This window comes from Heterodontus francisci, chromosome 5 (assembly GCF_036365525.1).
Source record: "Heterodontus francisci isolate sHetFra1 chromosome 5, sHetFra1.hap1, whole genome shotgun sequence".
Classification (NCBI taxonomy): domain Eukaryota; kingdom Metazoa; phylum Chordata; class Chondrichthyes; order Heterodontiformes; family Heterodontidae; genus Heterodontus; species Heterodontus francisci.
Window position 1 is genome coordinate 99,588,598 of NC_090375.1, and position 21,065 is coordinate 99,609,662.

General features: G+C 44.4%; 1 long non-coding RNA gene across 2 annotated transcripts in view; it reads left to right on the forward strand.

The window, feature by feature from the left end:
* The first annotated feature begins 13,439 nt into the window (after positions 1-13,439).
* The window catches only part of LOC137369573 (uncharacterized), a 39,138-nt gene continuing 31,512 nt past the window's right edge, over positions 13,440-21,065 (forward strand). For both annotated transcript variants that reach the window (XR_010974971.1, XR_010974972.1), the window contains exon 1: positions 13,440-13,791. This is a non-coding gene — a long non-coding RNA (uncharacterized lncRNA). The remainder of the gene's footprint in view (positions 13,792-21,065) is intronic.

The following is a 21,065-nucleotide window of genomic DNA, read 5'->3' on the forward strand; positions in this document are numbered from 1 at the left end:
TAAAGACAGAAGCTATAAGAACAATTAAGCCTCAACTTCCAATTACCCCTCAATGAGCAGATGATGCTTAAGGACAGGCAACCTAATTCAAACCTCAAACTTCTATTCCTTGCTATGAACAGAAATTGAATGGAGCGAACACCAAACCCACAACCTTCAGTGGATTTCAGTAACAAGAGGAGATATTATGATCCTGCCCCAGCATTGAAACACCCCTGTCCCCACTTCATGGAAATATTACGAACATACCCCAACAAGACATAGATTCCTCCATCCCCAACTGAGCAGAGTTAATGTGCTACCTTCTGCTTCACCTCCAACCACCAGCCCCTCACAAGCACACAGGTGTTCTAAAAGAGGAGGGTTAGAATTTTACATTTAGTTTAGTTTAGTTTAGAGATACAGCACTGAAACAGGCCCTTCGGCCCACCGAGTCTGTGCCGACCATCAACCACCCATTTATACTAATCCTACACTAATTCCATATCCCTACCACATCCCCACCTGTCCCTATATTTCCCTACCACCTACCTATACTAGGGGCAATTTATAACGGCCAATTTACCTACCAACCTGCAAGTCTTTTGGCTTGTGGGAGGAAACCGGAGCACCCGGAGGAAACCCACGCAGACACAGGGAGAACTTGCAAACTCCACACAGGCAGCGCCTGGAATTGAACCCGGGTCGCTGGAGCTGTGAGGCGGCGGTGCTAACCACTGCGCCACTGTGCCACCCTTAAGGCTGGGACTGTGGGCAACAAAGGTCAGCAAAATCCAGGACAATGGACAAGTGGGTGCAGGAGGGATTGATACGCAAGGAAGAGAATTTTAAATTTGAGGCACTGGGTGAGCATAAGTCAATGCCGTTTGGTGAGTAATAGCGTAATAAGCCAGCAGAAGATGGTGCAGGATTGCAGGATAGGATATGGGCAGCAAAGATTTGGATCAACTGAAATTTATGGAGAGCTGAACTTGGGAGTCTTGATCAAGGCATATATGAAGGCTTCAGTGGCAACTGGATTGAGGGCAGGTGGAGGTGGATGATATAGTAGAGATTCCTTTATTAAGGGGATATTTCAGAATATACAGAATAGATACATTTTAACGAGAAATAAAAATTCCAAGGGTGGGACCCACCATCCGTGGTGAACTAAAACAGTTAAAGATAGTATCAAACTTAAATAAAAAGTCTATAATTGTGCAAAGATGGGAGGCAGATAGGAAGATTGGACAGAATGTGAAATACAGCAAAGAATGACCAAAAAATTGATAAGGAAGGTAAAATTGGAGGACGAGAGAAAGCTAGTAAGAAATATAAAGACAGATATTAAGAATTTCCATAGATATTTAAAAAAGAATTAACAAAGTGATGGTTGGTCCTATAGAAAGTGAGTCTGGGGAATTAATAATGGATAATAAGGAGATGGCAAATGAATTGAACAGATATTTTGCATCGGTCTTCACTATTGAGGATACAAGTAACATTCCAGTATTAGCTGTAAGTCAGGAAATGGAAGGAAGGGAGGAAATCAAGAAAATTACAATCACCAGGGAAGTGGTACCGAACAAATTGATGGAGCTGTGGGCTGACAAGTCCCTGGGTCCTGATGGACTTCATCCTAGAGGGTTAAAAGAAGTGGCTAGTGAGATAGTTGATGTTTTAGTTTTAATTTTCCAAAATTCCCTAGATTAGGGGAAAATTCCATTAGATTGGAAAATAGTGAATGGAACTCCATTATTCAAAAAGGGAGGGAGACAGAAAGCAGGAAATGACAGACCAGTTAGCTTAACATCTGTCATAAGGAAAATGTTAGAAGCTATTATTAAAGATGGTATAGCAGGGCATTTAGAAAAATTCAAAGTAATTAGGCAGAGTCAAAATGGTTTTGTGAAAGGGAAATCATATTTAACCGATTTATTGGAATTCTTTGAGGGAGTTACATGTGCTGTGGATAAAGGGGAATTGGTGGATGAATTGCGCTTAGATTTCCAGAAGGCATTTGATAAGGTGTCACATCAAAGGTTATTGTGGAAAATAAAAACTCGTGGTGTAGGGGGTAACATATTGGCATGGCTAGAGATTGGCTTGCTGACAGGAAACAGAGAGAAGGCATAAATGGGTCATTTTCTGGTTGGCAAGATGTAACGAGTAGTGTGCCACAGGGATCAGAGATGGGGCATCAATTTTTTACAATCGGACAGCTGGTCCGGCACTTGTGCGGTGCTAGTACCAGGTTATGACCCCGAATCTCTGTGCACGTCTTGGCCCATCGAGCTGGTGGAGAGCGCTGGGTAAGGATGTGTCACTGCCCCCTTTGACCTCTCCTCCTCCTCAGAGGTGGACGGATGGCCCCTAGAGATGTCGCCTGGTCATTGTTGGGATTCACCCAAGGGAGGAAAAGAAAGATCAGGCCCATGCAACACTCCAGACGGAAGCACACAGAGCTGGCTGCAGCTCAGCCACATGTCTGTAACTTGAAATGCGCCACCATTGCTCCTGCTTGCCTGTTGCTCTTCCCTATGCCTGTTACCTGAGAAACACACCCACCTCAATAAATGCTGCGGCCTCACCATTTGCGATGTATCAGCATCCCTGGTCATCAATTAGTTGTAGCGCCTCTCCCTCCATTGGCGTCAAACTGGCTGTCAGGGGAAAGCCGACAACTGTCTGTGCCTTTTCTCAGGCATTCTGGACCCTCCTCTCCTGTGGAGACACATGAGAATTGTTTCAATGCTCAGTGACCATCTGCTTTGCACGCTTGCTTCAGTCTCTGTTTTAAAAACAAGAAATGCTGGAAATACTCATCAGCTCTGGCAGCATCCATGGAGAGAGAAGCAGAATTAACGTTTCAGGTCAGTGACCCTTCATCAGAACTGGCAAAGGCTAGAAACGTAATAGGTTTTAAGCAAATAAAGCGGGGGTGGGGTGACAGATAACCAAGGAGAAGGTGTTGATAGGACAAGGTCACAGAGAATAAGTGACCAGAAGGTCATGGAGCAAAGGCAAATGGTAAGTTAACGGTGTGCTGAAAGACAAAGTGATAGTGCAGAGAGGGTGTTAATTGACAGAAAAATAGAACAACCTGGCCCAAAGCACAAACATGACAAAAAAAGCAGTGGTAGGCACATGGTAGAAAAATGAATGATGAAACAAAATGAAATAAAAAAAACAAATAAAAAAGAAAAAAGAAAATAATAGCTAAAAATAAAAAGGGGGACCCGTCATGCTCTGAAATTTTTGAACTCACTGTTCAGTCCGGCAGGCTGTAGTGTGCCTAATCGGTAAATAAGATGCTGTTCCTCGAGCTTGCATTGATGTTCACTGGAACACTATATGTGGGCATGAGAGCAGGGGGGAGTGTCGAAATGGCCAGCAAACGAAAGCTCAGGGTCATGCTTTAGGAATGAGCGAAGGTGTTCCGCAAAGCGGTCACCCAATTTGCATTTGGTCTCCTCAATGTAGAGGACGCCACATTCTGAGCAGCGAATACAGTATACTAAATTGAAAGAAGTACAAGTAAATCGCTGCTTCATCTGAAAGGAGTGTTTGAGGCCTTGGATAGTGAGGAGAGAGGAGGTGAACGGGCAGGTATTAAACCTCCAGCGATTGCATGGGAAGGTGCCGTGGGAAGAGGACGAGGTGTTGGGGGTAATGGAGGAGTGGACCAGGTGTTGCGGAGGGAACGATCCCTTTGGAATGCTGACAGGGGAGGAGGGGGAAGATGTGTTTGGTAGTGACATCATGCTGGACGTGGCGGAGGATGATCCTTTGGATGTGGAGGCTGGTAGGGTGGAAAGTGAGGACAAGGGGAACCCTGTCGCCGTTCTGGGAGGGAGGGGAACTAGTGAGGGTACAGGTATGGGAAAAGGGCCCGACACGGTTGAGGGTCCAGTCAACCACAGTTGGGGGGAATCCTCAATTGAAGAAAAAGGAAGACATGTCAGAAGCGTTGTCGTGGAAGGTTGCATAACCAGAGCAGATGCGTCTGAGACATTCTCCCAGTTTCTCTGTATCCGACGCATCTGCTCTGATGATGCATTCTCCCTGTTTCTCCATCTCCGACGCATCTGGACTGATAACCCAGAGACCCAGGGTATTGCTGTGGGGACATGGGTTCAAATCCCACCACAGCAGAAGGTGGAATTTGAATTCAATTAATAAATCTGGAATTAAGAAACTAGTCTGATGATGGCCATGAAACCATTGTCAATTGTTATAAATACCCATATAGTTCACTAATGTCCTTTAGGGAAGGAAATCTGCTGTCCTTACATGGTCTGGACTACATGTGACTCCAGACCCACAGCAATGTGGTTGACTCTTACATGCCCTCTGAAATGGCCTAGCAAGCCACTCATTTGTATCTAACCGCTACGAAGTCAATAAAAAAAAATGAAACCAGACAGACCACCCGGCCTCGATCTAGGCACCGGAAATGACAATGGAAAACTCAGCCCTGTCGAACCTGCAAAGCCATCCTTACTTGTGCCAAAGCTGGGAGAGCTGTCCCACAGACTAGTAAAGCAACAGCCTGACATGGTCATACTCACCGAATCATACCTTACAGCCAATGGCCCAGACACTGCCATCACCATCCCTGGATATGTCCTGTCCCACCGGCAGGACAGACCCAGCAGAGGTGGCGGCACAGTGGTATACAGTCGGGAGGGAGCTACCCTGGGAGTCCTCAACATTGACTCTGGACCCCATGAAGTCTCATGGCATCAGGTCAAACACAAGGAAACCTCCTGCTGATTACCACCAACCGCCCTCACTTAGCTGATGAGTCAGTACTCCTCCATGTTGAACACCACTTGAAGAAAGGACTTAGGGTAGTAAGGGCACAGAATGTACTCTGGGTGGGGGACTTCAATGTCCATCACCAAGAATGGCTCAGTAGCACCACGACTGGCCAAGGACATGGCTGCTAGACTGGTATGTGGCAGGTGGTGAGGGAACCAACAAGAGGCAAAAACATACTTGACCTCGTCCTCACCGATGTGCCTGCCTCAGATGCATCTGTCCATGAAAGTATTAGTAGGAGTGACCACCGCACAGTCCTTGTGGAGATGAAGTCCCGCCTTCACATTGAGGTTACCCTCCATCGTCTTGTGTTTGCGCTAGGTATGACTCCAGCCAGCAGAGGGCTTTCCCCCTGATTCCCATTGACCTCAGTTTTGCTAGGGCTCCTTAATGCCATACTCAGTCAAATGTTGCCTTAATGTCAAGGGCAGTCACTCTCACCTCACCTCCTGAGTTCAGCTTTTTTGTTCATGTTTGAACCAAGGCTGTGATGAGGTCAGGAGCTGTGGGCCATCAACAGCAGCAGAATTGTACTCAACCACAATCTATAACCATATGGCCCGGCATATCCCCCACTCTTCTTTTATCATCAAGCCAGGAGACCAACCCTGGTTCAATGAAGAGTGCAGGAGGGCATGCTAGGAGAAGCACCAGGCATACCTCAAAATGAGGGGCCAACCTGGTGAAGCTACAACACTGGACTATCTGCGTGCAAAATTGCGTAAGCAGCATGTGATAGACAGAGCTAAGCGATCCCATAACCAACGGATCAGATCTAAGCTCTGCCGTCCTGCCACATCCAGCCATGAATGGTGGGGGACAATTAAACAACTAAATGGAGGAGGTGGCTCCACAAATATCCCCATCCTCAATGATGGGGGAACCCAGCACATCAGTGCAAAAGATAAGGCTGAAGCATTTGCAACAATCTTCAGCCAGAAGTGCCGAGTTGATGATCCATCTCGGCCTCCTCCTGAAGTCCCCAGCATTACAGATGCCAGACTTCAGTCAATTCCATTCACTCCGCATGATATCAAGAAACGACTGAAGGCACTGGATACTGAAAAGGGTATGAGCCCTGACAATATTCCGGCAGTAGTACTGAAGACCTGTGCCCCAGAACTTGCCGCGCCCCTAGCCAAGCTGTTACAGTACAGCTACAACACTGGCATCTACCCGGCAATGTGGAAAATTGCCCAGGTATGTCCTGTGCACACAAAGCAGGACAAGTCTAACCTGACCAATTTAAGCCCCATCAGTCTACTCTCAATCATCAGAAAAGTGATGGAAGGAGTCATTGATAGTGCTGTCAAGCGACACTTGCTTAGCAATAACCTGCTCAGTGACACTCTGTGTGCGTTCCGCCAGGGCCACTCAGCTCCTGACCTCATTACAGCCTTGGTTCAAACATGGACAAAAGAGCTGAATTCAAGAGGTGAGGTGAGGGTGACTGCCCTTGACATCAAGGCAACATTTGACCGAGTATGGCATCAAGGAGCCCTAGAAAAACTGAAGTCAATCGGAATCAGGGGAAAACTCTCCATTGCTTGCAGTCATACTTGCACAAAGGAAGATGGTCGTGGTTGTTGGAGGTCAATCATCTGAGCTCCAGGACATCACAGCAGGATTTCCTCAAGGTAGTGTCCTAGGCCCAACCATCTTCAGCTGCTTCATCAATGTCTTTCTTTCAATCATAAGGTCAGAAATGGTGATGTTCGCTGATGATTGCACAATGTTCAGCACCATTCACGACTCCTTAGATACTGAAACAGTCCATGTAGAAATGCAGCAAGACATGGGCAATATCCAGGCTTGGGCTGATAAGTGGCAAGTAACATTTGCACCACACAAGTGCCAGGCAATGACCATCTCCAACAAGAGAGAATCTAACCATCTCCCCATGACATTCAAAGGCATTACGATCACTGAATCCCCCACTATCAACATCCTGGGGGTTACCATTGACCAGAAACTGAACTGCAGTAGCTATATAAATACTGTGGCTACAAGAGCAGGTCAGAGGCTAGGAATCCTGTGGCGAGTAACTCACCTCCTGACTCCCCAAAGCCTGCCCACCATCTACCAGGCACAAGTCAGGAGTGTGATGGAATACTCTCCACTTGCCTGGATGGGTGCAGCTCCAACAACATTCAAGAGGCTTGACACCATCCAGGACAAAGCAGCCCGCTTGATTGGCACCCCATCTACAAACATTCACTCCCTCCACCACCGACGCACAGTGGCAGCTGTGTGTACCATCTGCAAGATGCATTGCAGCAATGCACAAAGGCTCCTTAAACAGAACCTTCCAAACCCACGACCTCTACCAAATAGAAGAACAAGGGCAGCAAATGCATGGGAACACCACCATCTGCAAGTTACCCTCCAAGTCACACACCATCCTGATTTGAAACTATACCTTCACTGTTGCTGGGTCAAAATCCTGGAATTCCCTTCCTAACAGCACTGTGGGTGTACCTACCTCACAAGGACTGCAGCGCTTCAAGGGGGCAACTCACCACCACCTTCTCAAGAGCAATTAGGGATGGGCACTAAATGCTGGCCTAGCCTGTGACACCCACATCCCATGAATGAATTAAAAAAAATTCACGTTCACTCTGACCATATGTGTAAAGTTTGAACCCACTGGAACATGTTTGTCTTTATTACTCCTGGTTCAAACTTTGAACACTGGGAATTTAGGCACTTTTTATTTATTTAGAGATGCAGCACTGAAACAGGCCCTTTGGCCCACCGAGTCTGTGCCGACCATTAACCACCCATTTATACTAATCCTACACTAATCCCACATTCCTACCACATCCCCACCTGTCCCTGTATTCCCCTACCACCTACCTATACTAGGGGCAATTTATAATGGCCAATTTACCTACCAACCTGCAAGTCTTTTGGCTTGTGGGAAGAAACCGGAGCACCCGGAGGAAACCCACGCAGACACAGGGAGAACTTGCAAACTCCACACAGGCAGTACCCAGTATTGAACCCGGGTCGCTGGAGCTCCCATGTTTCTCCATCCATTGCCAAGAGAACTAAAGGCGACTCATGTAAATATGCACCCCATTCAACCAAGTGTAACTGTTTGTGGAAATGTGACTGAAAACCCTTCATATCATTGACAGGAGAAGGAAACATAAGATAAACGAGGGGACAATAAAACACTTATTCCCCAAAAGAAGAAAGCAAAGCAGAATGTTGACTTATAATTTGACATTGATTGGAGGTTACCCAATGGTAACATCTTCACTGCATGGCTGATAATCTGGCACAGCAGATTTCTCAACTGTTATGGGCCCTGCCTGATTTTCGTTCCATTGATCTCCTGATAACAGTTGACATGCACGATACTGCAAAACATGTATGTCCTAGTGAACATGATTGAAGCCAATGGCACACTGAGACAAATATTTAACTTCAGACATATGGAACTGTTGTCCTTTCTTTTGAGCTGATGCCAAGGCCCTACCTGTCAATACCCTGTGTGGGATACAGTGTTAGATGAGATTGTCTTATTTTACACTCAAGTATCTGTTTCATAAAAAGGATTTTATTTTGTATCTTTCCATGCCTCAGTTACAACAGATTTTTTGTGCTAGACAGAGACAACAAAAAAGTTGGCCAAGGAGTTGAGCGTGGTGGAAGAGAGGGAATACTGTAGTTATACTGCAAACCTGACTAAAGTCTCTTAATATATGATAGTTAAAACCAGGGTTCAAGAAGAGATTGAAGCATAGAATGTGGATATTTTCATGCAGCAATTAATATATTGAATGGTTAACCTGACATCTCCTCTACTTATTTGATTTACATTTCTGTCAACTTATTTAGAGCAAAATATTTGGCTTATTTGGAACTATTGCCATCCTGTCAGTACAAGTGGGAGGCCTGGGATGAAATTCCCGAAGAAAAGATTTCATGAATATTGGCACAGAGGAAATGATCATCCCAAGAAAGAAGACAGGGTGGCGGGAATCCACACAGCTGTAGGAGATGGGACTGGTACAGCTCAGGGCTGTAGACTCCCTTAGTTTAGAAAGTTTGGAGTGTGCTACAGTGGTTGATGCGGGACATACCATCACTGAAACAGATTGGTTCCAGCCCAAAGTACACTGCTGCCATTTACAGCATATATGTAATGGGAAATAGTTGTTAAATCTTACAAATGCCGATAATAAGTTTGAAGTAATATGTTACTGTTCGTCATAAAGTTTTCATTTGTTGCTGAGATAATTAAAGATGTTGTGATACATACCTAATACATAATTTTCTCTCTTGTCTGATGAAGCTGGACAATTAAAGTGACAGGGCTACAGTACAAACATTACTGCATCAAACACCAGAATGAAGCTTAGGCACCTGCACCACCCTGTAGAAATTAACCTGGCAGAGAAGATATGGAGACATGGGTACCATAAGTGCGAGAAAGTTAACTAGGTAGATCTCAGATGCATGTGTTGGAGGACCAGCACAACATACACAAAGCTAGATTTCAGAACGTAAAAGACTGGTGATGGGACAGTGCAGAAGGCCTAATTGTTGCAATGGATGCTGCTCGGGACAATGGAGCAGTTGTGCTTGAATCCATCATGTAGATACATACTATGAATGACAGTAGGAGATATTGATATGCAATGATGATTCCCCTCTTTGCGGTAATACACATAAAATATGTGAAGATGTATTTGGCACCCTCAACTAATTGATGGATTGTTATCCTTAACAGGGCTTTTCTCACTAATTGCTCTACCACACATAGGTAAAAATATATTGTGAGAAAGTAATAAACTGATTCAAAGATTCAAAGCACAAGAATAAATGTTATGTGAACCTATAGCGCATTACTGCATTGAAGCACAATTCTGTAAGCTTTTTTCTGCATATGTGCAAGTGTAAACTGTTTTCTAAAATTTGTCATCTAACCCTTGAATGAGTTAATGCCTTCATTAAAATAGTGCAGACAATCACTTGGTACCAGCTCATTAGGTGCATCTAAATTTTGAAATATGTGTGCTGGGGTATAAACAAGCCTAATATGAGTTTTCAAAATTGTTTTAAGTTAAAAATTTGGTTCAATAAATAGGGCATAGGACACGCATTTGATATGTTAACTTCTGAGTGACTATCATTCTGCTTAGGTCATCTCACAAAAAATGTGAAAAATATTTTGGTACTTTGATACCCTTAATGTGATATGTTATTCTTTTCAATGCAAATTTTGTAAGAGGATATTGCAGACTGCATAGGCATGACCTTTACACGTTGTGTAAGCTTGTTGAAATACATTTAGGTACACATTGGAGTAGAAATTTGTTTGCGCCCTGCACGTGAATAAATAAGCTTGAGGCATACATAATATTAGGCCTCAGACCTCAATCATCAAATTGGGGAGCTGCAGACATCTAATAAACATCCAAGAAGCTTGTCAGAGAAGAGGCCTCATAGATCGCAGACAGTAGCCCTCAGGTTAGTCCTTAAAATGGACTGGGGGATGGGGGATACTGAGACGGGGCAATTGGAAGAGTGGACGATCAGGAGGGGACAATTGGGAGGGGGAGTGACCTGAATGGGAGGTGATTATCAGGAGCGAGGATAGCAGAGGCTGGAATCAGGAGATGGTCGGTGGCGGCAAAGTCAAGGGGCGATGTCAGCGATTGGTGGTGTCAAGGTTATGATTTTGTGGGAGGTGGAAGTCAAGTTCATGATCGAGGAGTGGGTGTGGGGTGGGGAGGATGACTGGTGACTAACAGCAAACTGTAGTTTTAATGTGTGGTTTGGAGAAACTTGTTTCTCCAATGAGATTCAACAGAGTTAAAGGTAGCTTAAACTAATGCTGAAATAACATGAATACTAATTTGGGGAGCCATGTGTTTCATCTCCCTCATCTAATCATTCTCACAGCATGAAACCTGTCAACTCTTATGATCCTGGTTTTCTGGCTGATGATCACAGTGTTTATGTATTAATGTAGATCATTTTTACTTTCCTATTCAACTGATCATATTAAACAATTATCCTAACTGTGTTAGGCACATTAATTACTCAAAGCGACTCTCTTAATATATTCCTCACAGCCCATTGAGAACTAAACTCATTGCACATTATTTCATATCGGTCCTACACATACAAAACAGCTTCAGGACAGAAACTAGCACTTCACTGCCCAGATTGAAAAAAGGCTTTTCCATACTAAGTATCTCGTACACATGGAGCTTTTCTTAGGCAACAATATCTTGCATTTGGAAAGTACCTTTATTGTAGGAAAACATTCCAAGATATTTCACGGAGGCATAATTTAAAAAAGCACAAGGAGATATTTGTAGGAGTGAAAGAATGACCAGAAACTTTGTCAAAGAGGTGGGTTTTATGGGGGATCAGAAAAGGAGAGGGAAGTGGATAAGGTATTTCAGAATGTGGGCCCAAGGCAGCTGAAGGAATGGCTACCCATTGTGAGGTGAAGGAAGAGGAGATGCACGGCAGGCTGGAGAGTTTTTTGGGGTTTGTTGAGGCTCAGTTATAAGGCTGAAGAAGTACATAGAGATAGCTGAGAACCTGGAGGAATTTAAACATGAGGAAGTAAATGTTTAATTGGAAACATTAGAGGATCAGGAACCAATGCAGGTCAGTACAGATAGAGGTGATGGGTGAGCGAGAGTGTTGTGATATTGCTTTAACTGCTTTAATATGTAAATAGTATTTTCTTTTGGGCCTCCTTATCTCGAGAGACAATGGATACGCGCCTGGAGGTGGTCAGTGGTTTGTGAAGCAGCGCCTGGAGTGGCTATAAAGGCCAATTCTGGAGTGACAGGCTCTTCCACAGGTGCTGCAGAGAAATTTGTTTGTTGGGGCTGTTGCACAGTTGGCTCTCCCCTTGCGCCTCTGTCTTTTTTCCTGCCAACTACTAAGTCTCTTCGACTCGCCACAATTTAGCCCTGTCTTTATGGCTGCCCGCCAGCTCTGGCGAATGCTGGCAACTGACTCCCACGACTTGTGATCAATGTCACACGATTTCATGTCGCGTTTGCAGACGTCTTTATAACGGAGACATGGACGGCCGGTGGGTCTGATACCAGTGGCGAGCTCGCTGTACAATGTGTCTTTGGGGATCCTGCCATCTTCCATGCGGCTCACATGGCCAAGCCATCTCAAGCGCCGCTGACTCAGTAGTGTGTATAAGCTGGGGATGTTGGCCGCTTCAAGGACTTCTGTGTTGGAGATATAGTCCTGCCACCTGATGCCAAGTATTCTCCGAAGGCAGCGAAGATGGAATGAATTGAGACGTCGCTCTTGGCTGGCATACGTTGTCCAGGCCTCGCTGCCGTAGAGCAAGGTACTGAGGACACAGGCCTGATACACTCGGACTTTTGTGTTCCGTGTCAGTGCGCCATTTTCCCACACTCTCTTGGCCAGTCTGAACATAGCAGTGGAAGCCTTACCCATGCGCTTGTTGATTTCTGCATCTAGAGACAGGTTACTGGTGATAGTTGAGCCTAGGTAGGTGAACTCTTGAACCACTTCCAGAGCGTGGTCGCCAATATTGATGGATGGAGCATTTCTGACATCCTGCCCCATGATGTTCGTTTTCTTGAGGCTGATGGTTAGGCCAAATTCATTGCAGGCAGACGCAAACCTGTCGATGAGACTCTGCAGGCATTCTTCAGTGTGAGATGTTAAAGCAGCATCGTCAGCAAAGAGGAGTTCTCTGATGAGGACTTTCCGTACTTTGGACTTCGCTCTTAGACGGGCAAGGTTGAACAACCTGCCCCCTGATCTTGTGTGGAGGAAAATTCCTTCTTCAGAGGATTTGAACGCATGTGAAAGCAGCAGGGAGAAGAAAATCCCAAAAAGTGTGGGTGCGAGAACACAGCCCTGTTTCACACCACTCAGGATAGGAAAGGGCTCTGATGAGGAGCCACCATGTTGAATTGTGCCTTTCATATTGTCATGGAATGAGGTGATGATACTTAGTAGCTTTGGTGGACATCCGATCTTTTCTAGTAGTCTGAAGAGACCACGTCTGCTGACGAGGTCAAAGGCTTTGGTGAGATCAATGAAAGCAATGTAGAGGGGCATCTGTTGTTCACGGCATTTCTCCTGTATCTGACGAAGGGAGAACAGCATGTCAATAGTCGATCTCTCTGCACGAAAGCCACACTGTGCCTCAGGGTAGACGCGCTCGGCCAGCTTCTGGAGCCTGTTCAGAGCGACTCGAGCAAAGACTTTCCCCACTATGCTGAGCAGGGAGATTCCACGGTAGTTGTTGCAGTCACCGCGGTCACCTTTGTTTTTATAGAGGGTGATGATGTTGGCATCGCGCATGTCCTGGGGTACTGCTCCCTCGTCCCAGCACAGGCATAGCAGTTCATGTAGTGCTGAGAGTATAGCAGGCTTGGCACTCTTGATTATTTCAGGGGTAATGCTGTCCTTCCCAGGGGCTTTTCCGCTGGCTAGGGAATCAATGGCATCACTGAGTTCCGATTTGGTTGGCTGTATGTCCAGCTCATCCATGACTGGTAGAGGCTGTATTAGTATTAATAGTATTACTGAATATATAAATAGTTCAGTATACATCATCACAGGAAGTGATGCAAGCTAACACGTGATACAGTAGTTGGAGCAGTGTTAGCAGGTAGCATGTGCATTGAAGAGCTCTCCTGTAATTCTGTTATTCTGTAATAAAGAGCCCTTCATTCAACTTGCCAATCATCCTCATAGTGTTTGGTATGTTTGTGTTAGAAACCAATAATACAGCATGGTGTCAGCAGAAAACAACAGGGTAGCAGTGATGCAGAGGTGCCCAACGTGTTAGCAGCGGTGTTCGACACAGTGACAGGTGATCATAAGTGCAACATTGTGGACAACGGTTCCTCTGTCTAAAGTGATAAAAGCCGAAGACAACGCTGAAGGTAGCTGGAGTGAGCAGCGGCAGTGTGACATAGGACCGCCCTCAAGAAATCGGTACTCCAAGACAGTGTGAGTAACCAAAAAGGGGGAATGTTTGTCGAATGGTATTCATCCAAAAAGGCAGAGTTTCTGGAGGGATTGGGCTCAAAAAAGGAAAAAAGTCAATCTGAGCCGGGACTGCGAGACTGCACTGTCATTAAGTGTTGTGGTTTTCCTACCAAAAGAGCTTAGTGGGTGGAGTCTCCCCATGCAGAGGCTGAAAGCCTGCACTGCAGACACAGAGGTCAGGCCATGGCAAAGGTCTAGTGCTGCAGGCACAGTAAACCTGCATTGTTTTTCCTTGAAGGAAAGCTATTAAAAAGAAAATAACTTAAAGGGTGAAGCTCTGGCAAAATAATTCTGGTAAGCAGGAAGTTTTGACACCATGAGCACAAAATACCCAGCAATGAATTGGAAAGTTCTGGATATCCTACATGAATTCCAACTATTTGAAAAGCATATGGAGTTCTGCTTTTTAGATCTTACAGTCACAGAACTCTACAAGCAAGCAAGGGGCATCACAGTGGCGCAGTGGTTAGCACCGCAGCCTCACAGTTCCAGTGACCCGGGTTCAACTCTGGGTACTGCCTGTGCGGAGTTTGTGTGGGTTTTCTCTGGGTGCTCCGGTTTCCTCCCACTGCCAAAGACTTGCAGGGTGGTAGGGGAATTGTGGGGATGTGGTAGGAATATGGGATTAATGTAGGATTAGTATAAATGGATGGTTGATGGTCAGCACAGACTCGGTGGGCCGAAGGGCCTGTTTCAGTGCTGTATCTCTAAACAAAATAAATAGCAATTGGTAATGAAGGTTTCCATTACATCAACACTTCTAGACTGTCAGAAGCAGACCAGGAAGACTCATCTAAACTGTAGACAACGCTGGAAGACCAATTTAAGGTTAAGATCAACTACAGTGTCCATCAATTCGAACTGATGGCCTATAGACAAACAGCCAAAATAAATTATTGACCAGTTCATCAGTAGATTTCAGTAAAATTGCTGATTTCTCAGATGCAGAACTCTCCGAGAGAATAATGGAAATGGCAATTGCATAAATTCCAGTAGAGCCATTCTAAAAGGATTTGTTTGATAAGAAAAAAGGATATAACATCGACAGTCTCCTCAGAGATGGCAGGAAATACGAAGGCATAGCAGCGAGCAGACAATGTATACAAGTGCTTGGAGAAGCAACAACCATAGGTGAGGTGGGCAAGGCAGCGGTAAGTGTGGTACAGTGCATCAGCCACGAAACTGTCCTGCACTCAGGAATATCTGCAAGGCGTGTGGCGTGTTGTCTAAAGGGACACTGGGCAAGACTGAGTCAAAAATCTGGCAGTGAAGATGCCGTCAGAAGCCACAGTTCAATTAAAAAAACAGATGCCGCCTTGTGGCAAGAATAAAAAAGTCTTCAACAAATACCAGTTTAAGCACAGATGTGTCCATTAGGTAGGCAAAGACCTGAACAGCAAAGAAGGCATTGAAAGTGAACAAGCTTTTCACACAGTTACAGGCACACAGCACATGGATGCCATCACACAACAGGAATCATATGTTCAAACAAAAGTGGCAAGCACAAGCCAGAGGAACATAGGAGCAGGAGTAGGCCATTCAGCCCATCGAGCCTGCTCCACCATTCAATATGATCATGGCTGATCATCCACTTTAATACCTTTTTCCCACACTATCCCCATATCCCTTTATGTCATTGGTATTTAGAAATCTGTCAATCTCTAAACATACTCAATGACTGAGCTTCCACAAACCTCTGGGGTAGAGAATTCCAAAGATTCACAACCTCTGAAGAAATGGTTTTGTGCAGGGAAGGTCATGTCTTACCAACTTAATAGAATTCTTTGAGGAAGTGACAAAGTTGATTGATGAGGGAAGGGCTTTCGATGTCATATACATGGACTTCAGTAAGGCGTTTGATAAGGTTCTCCATGGCAGGCTGATGGAGAAAGTGAAGGCGCTTGGGGTCCAAGGTGTACTAGCTAGATGGATAAAGAACTGGCTGGGCAACAGGAGACAGAGAGTAGCAGTAGAAGGGAGTTTCTCAAAATGGAGACGTGTGACCAGTGGTGTTCCACAGGGATCCGTGCTGGGACCACTGTTGTTTGTGATATACATAAATGATTTGGAGGAAAGTATAGGTGGACTGATTAGCAAGTTTGCAGACGACACTAAGATTGGTGGAGTAGCAGATAGTGAAGGGGACTGTCAGAGAATACAGCAGAATATAGATAGATTGGAGAGTTGGGCAGAGAAATGGCAGATGGAGTTCAATCAGGGCAAATGCGAGGTGATGCATTTTGGAAGATCCAATTCAAGAGTGAACTATACAGTAAATGGAAAAGTCCTGGGGAAAATTGATGTCCAGAGAGATTTGGGTGTTCAGGTCCACTGTTCCCTGAAGGTGGCAACGCAGGTAAATAGAGTGGTCAAGAAGGCATACGGCATGCTTTCCTTCATCGGACGGGGCATTGAGTACAAGAGTTGGCAGGTCATGTTACAGTTGTATAGGACTTTGGTTCGGCCACATTTGGAATACTGCGTACAGTTCTGGTCGCCACATTATCAAAAGGATGTGGATGCTTTGGAGAGGGTGCAGAGGAGGTTCACCAGGATGTTGCCTGGTATGGAGGGCGCTAGCTATGAAGAGAGGTTGAGCAGATTAGGATTATTTTCATTAGAAAGACGGAGGTTGAGGGGGGACCTGATTGAGGTGTACAAAATCATGAGAGGTATAGACAGGGTGGATAGCAAGAGGCTTTTTCCCAGACTGGGGGTTTCAATTACTAGAGGACACGAGTTCAAAGTGAAAGGGGAAAAGTTTAGGGGGGATATGCGTGGAAAGTTCTTTACGCAGAGGGTGGTGGGCACCTGGAACGCATTGCCAGCGGAGGTGGTAGATGCGGGCACGATGGAGTCTTTTAAGATGTATCTAGACAGATACATGAATGGGCAGGAAGAAAAGAGATACAGAACCTTAGAAAATAGGCGACATGTTTAGAGAGAGGATCTGGATCGGCGCAGGCTTGGAGGGCAGAAGGGCCTGTTCCTGTGCTGTAATTATCTTTGTTCTTTGTTCTTTGTTCTTTGTTCTTTACTCATCTCCGTCCTAAGTGGCTTCCCCCTTATTTTGAAATTGTGTCCCCTGGTTCTAGACTCCCCAACCAGGGGAAACATCTTACCTGCATTTTCCCTGTCTATTCCTTTAAGTATTTTGTAGGTTTCAATGAGATCACCTCTCATTCTTCAAAACCCTAGAGAATACAGACCCAGTTTACCCAATCTCTCTTCAGAGGACAGTCCTGCCATCCTGGGAACAATTCTGGTGAACCTTCATTGCACTCCCTCTGTGGCAATAATATCCTTCTTAAGGTGAGAGGACCAAAACTGCACACAGTATTCCAGGTGCGGTCTAACTAAGGTTCTCTACAATTGAAGCAAGACTTCACTACTCCTGTACTCAAATCCTCTTGCAATAAAGGCTATCATACCATTAACCTTCCTAATTGCTTGCTGCACCTGCATGTTAGCTTTCAGTGACTTATTGACGAGGGCACCCAGGTCTCTTTGTATATCTACACTTTCTAATCTCTTACCTTTTAAGAAATGCTCTGCACATCTGTTCCTCCTACCAAAATGGATAACCTCATATTTTTCCACATTATATTCCATCTGCCACGTTCTTGCCCACTCGCTGAGTCTGTCCAAATCCCTGTGAAGCTGCTTTGCAGCTTCCTCATAACACACAATACCACCTAGTTTTGTGTCATCTATGAACTTGGAAATATTACATTTGGTCCCCACATCCAAATCATTGATATATATTGTGACCAGCTGGGGCCCAAGTACTGATCCTTGCGGTATCCCACTAGTCTCAGCCTTCCAACATGAGAATAACCCGTTTATTCCTACTCTCTGTTTTCTGCCTGTTAATCAATCCTTAATCCATGCCAGAATTTTATCTCCTATCCCATGTGCTTTAATTTTACTAACCAACCTTCTGTGGGGACTTTATCAAAAGCTTTCTGAAAATCCAAGTATACCACGTCCACTGACTCCCCTTTATCAATTCTGTTAGTAACATCCTCAAAAAACTCCAACCGGTTTGTCAACCATGATTTCCCATTCATAAATCCATGTTGACTATGCCCAATCAGATCATTATTATCCAAGTGTCCATTTATCACATCCTTTAGCATAGATTCTAACATTTTCCCTACTACTGATGTAAGGCTAACAGGTCTATAGTTCCCCGTTTTCTCTCTCCCTCCTTTCTTAAATAGTGGGGTGACATTTGCTACCTTCCAATCTGCAGGAACCGTTTCAGAACCTATCGAATTTTGGAAGATGATCACCAATTCATCCATTGTCTCCATAGCTACCTCCTGCAACATTCTGGGATATAGAATATCAGGTCCTGGGGATTTATCAACTTTCAGCCCCATTAATTTTTCCAATACAACCTTCATACAAATACTAATTTCCTTCAATTCCTCATTCTCCCTAGTCCTTTGGATCTCTATTTCTGAGAGATTTCTTGTATCTTCCTCAGTGAAGACAGACACAAAGTAATCATTTAGCTTCTCTGCCATTTCTCTATTCCCCATTATAAATTCTCATGACTGCCTGTAATGGACCCACGTTTGTCTTAGCCAAATGTTTCCTTTTTACATACCTATAGAAGCTTTTACAGTCTGTTTTTATGTTTTTTCCTGGTTTACATTCATACTCTATTCTATGACTGAAGATAGACACTGGGGCAAGTGCCAATATTTTACCACTTTGACTACTCAAGGACATGAACCTAACAAAGTAGGAGTCTATATTACAATCAACCAAAGCTAGACTCACTGCATGTAATGGTTCACCAATCAACTGCATGGGAGCATTGACTTTAAAGTGCAGATGTGGAAGCTCTGCATGGTCAGCACAAGTCTTCTATGTTGCTAACACCAATGGTCCAGCAGTAGCAGGACTACTGACATGCTGTGAACTCCAGATCGTGATGATTCACAAGATCAGTAAAGCGCCAATGCTAGTCAGTCAATCAAGGCAAGTGCAACCCCATAGTGTCTATTCAAGATCTGCAACAGAAGAACCCAATAGATTTGACACCATGGGCAGTATTATACAAGATGCTGATCATGAAATTGAAGTGCAGTGCCCACATAAAGGACAAACTAAAGGCTGAGCTTGACTCGATGGAACGACAAGGGATTGTCCGCCATGTTCAACAACACACGGATTGGTGTAGCTCTATAACCACTGTGACTAAGAAAGATGGTACCATTAGAGTATGCCTGGATCCCAGAAAATTGAATCATGCACTCAAAAGATGTCCTCACGAAATTCCTACTAACAAAGAGCTCAACCCAGGGTTTGCTAAAATCAAGTTTTTCTCAAAATTGGAAGCAAAATATGGATACTGGTCAGTTCACCGTTCCGAAGAATCACAGGATTTAACAACTTTCAGAACATTATTTGGGAGGTATTGCCTTCTATGATTACCATTTGGTCTGTCAATGAGTCAAGATCTGTTCCAACAGCAAATGGATCACATTACCAAGAGTGTTCCTGGCTTGTTTGGATTGCAGATGACATAGCAGTCAAGGAAGAGCATGATAAAATCTTCACATTCTAATGGAGTCGGCTAGAAGAGAAGATCTTGTGTTCAATAACAAAAATGTGCTATCAATGTAAGCCATATTAATTTTTTCAGTTCAATATATTCTGACACTGGAATATTACCGGATGCCAGTAAAGTTGAGGATGGACAATCAATGTCAACCCCAAGACAAAGAAGATTTACAGAGGTGTCTGGGCCTGCTTAACTTTTTAGCACCATATATCTCGAATTTCTCTGAGACAGCATCATCACTGTGTGATGGGCGGCACAGTGGCGCAGTGGTTAGCACCGCAGCCTCACAGCTCCAGCGACCTGGGTTCAATTCTGGGTACTGCCTGTGTGGAGTTTGCAAGTTCTCCCTGTGTCTGCGTTGGTTTTCTCCAGGTGCTCCGGTTTCCTCCCACAGCCAAAAGACTTGCAGGTTGGTAGGTAAATTGGCCATTATAAAGTGTCCCTAGTATAGGTAGGTGGTAAGGAAATATAGGGACAGGTGGGGATGTGGTAGGAATATGGGATTAGTGTAGGATTAGTATAAATATAAATGGGGGGTTGATGGTCGGCACAGACTCGGTGGGCTGAAGGACCTGTTTCAGTGCTGTATCTCTAAATAAATTTTTAAAAATAAAATTAAAAAAAAGATATGCCAATCTAGTGGCACAAAGAGCATGGCACATGTTCGATTTATTAACAGTCACTTTCTGCTGAAACGCGTTTACAGTATTACGACCCAAGGAAAGAAACTACACTCAAAGTAGACACTTCTCAAAAGTGTCTCGAAGCATGTCTGTACAGGAAGATAGACCAATTGCATTCGGTTCCAAACTTTTGTTGCTACTCAGGCGAACTACTTGAACATAGAGTGAAAAATGCTGGCATTACTCTTTGGTATCACCAGATTTGATACGTACCTATTTGGCAAATTCTTTGTTGTTGAGACTGCCATTGGTTTGTGATCAATGATTTGGCAAAAAACACTCACCAGCGCACCACCTCAACTCCAAAGGCTATTAATTAAGGTTCAGAGGTACAATTGTGAATTTCGTTATGAACCTGGAAACCTCACAGCTTTGTCTGACACATTGAGCAGTCTAGGCAACACCAGGATGACAGAAGTTGTCCAAATGAACAAAGTAAAACTAGAAGATGTATACACTATTGACCTAATGCGATTTGGACAGAAGAAATGAGAAGAGCACAAGAAGAAGTCATGTCTTAAAGGCATTATTGCAGTTGATCATCAGTGTATGGTCAGGTTCAATGCAAGAGATTTCCACAGACCTCAGAACATTTTGGCCATATTGTGACAAAATAGGGATATCAAGTGGAGTCATTTTCAAAGACAAACATGTTTTGATACCAAAAGCACTTCGTCAAGATATCCTTACACAATTACATCAAGGTCACATGAGCACTAAAAGATCAAGACGACTTGTACATGAGACAGTTTATTGGCTAGATGTTAGTAATGACAAGGAACAAGCTGTGAGAATGTGCAATGCATGTCAAGAGCATCAACACAGAGAACCGCTTCATCCCCATGATGTTCCATCACATCCATGTCAAGAATAGCTACTGACTTATTTACTGTCAGAGGTGACGGCATTTTACTTATTACCGCTAGCTCTCCAAATTTCCTATCATTTGCCAACTGAGGGATACATCAAGCACT